The 883-nt window shown below is 61.0% G+C and overlaps 1 pseudogene; it reads left to right on the top strand.

Annotated features, from left to right (window-relative positions):
- The first annotated feature begins 487 nt into the window (after positions 1–487).
- LOC123038492 (uncharacterized) lies at positions 488–623 on the top strand (annotated as a pseudogene).
- The last annotated feature ends 260 nt before the right edge of the window (positions 624–883 follow it).

Raw genomic sequence — 883 nt, 5'->3', positions numbered from 1 at the left:
CTTTGCATCTTCGTCCACCTCCACCCCCACCAACTCCTTCCTCGGATCGCCGCCGCAAGAGAAGCTGACGAGAGGCAACTTCCTCCTCTGGAAGGCCGTCGTCCTACCCCAGATCAAGGGCGCGCAGATGGAGCACCATCTTGACGCGAAGAGCCCAGCGCCGCCGCCCACCCTCACCGTTACCAAGGACGGCAAAGAAGAACAGGTGGTGAACTTTGCCAGATCCCTCTGGTACGCACAGCAGCAACAACTCCAAGGTTACTTGATGGGCTCCCTCTCCCGCGACATCCTTGCACAGGTGGCCACGCTCCAGACGCCGGCAGAAGTCTGGCGCGCCATCCACGACATGTTCGCCGCCCAGAGCCAAGCGCAAGCCATCAACACTCGCATCGAGCTTACGAACCTGCAAAAAGGTAACATGACTATGGCAGAGTATCTTGGCAAGATTAAGAGCCTCACCGACGAAGTTGCATGCACTGCCGCCGCGCTCTTCGATCCGGAGATCGTATCCAAGATCTTGGCCGGACTGGACATGGATTATAATCCAGTCGTCTCGGCCCTTGCTACTCGGGTGGAGCCGATCACCGTCCAGGAGCTGTATAGCCAGCTCCTGAGCTTCGACGCCCGCCTCAGTCTTCTTCATGGCGCCGCTTTTCGCCAATCTTCTGCCAACGCCGCCTCGCGCGGACGCGGCCGTGGGCGCGGTCACCACGCGCAACGCGGCGGTGGGCGCGGGCGCGGCAACTCCCAGGGCGACAGCGGCTACACCAATAACTACGGCAACACAGGAGGCGGCAGCTACAACAACTCCTCCAACAGAACAGGGGGGTGGTAGCTTCAACAACAACACTAGCCGCCGCCCCTCCTCCTCCTCTCGCGATCG

This window comes from Triticum aestivum, chromosome 2A (assembly GCF_018294505.1).
Source record: "Triticum aestivum cultivar Chinese Spring chromosome 2A, IWGSC CS RefSeq v2.1, whole genome shotgun sequence".
Classification (NCBI taxonomy): domain Eukaryota; kingdom Viridiplantae; phylum Streptophyta; class Magnoliopsida; order Poales; family Poaceae; genus Triticum; species Triticum aestivum.
The sequence above is the reverse complement of the archived record's forward strand: the minus strand, read 5'-3'. Positions and strand labels throughout refer to the sequence as shown.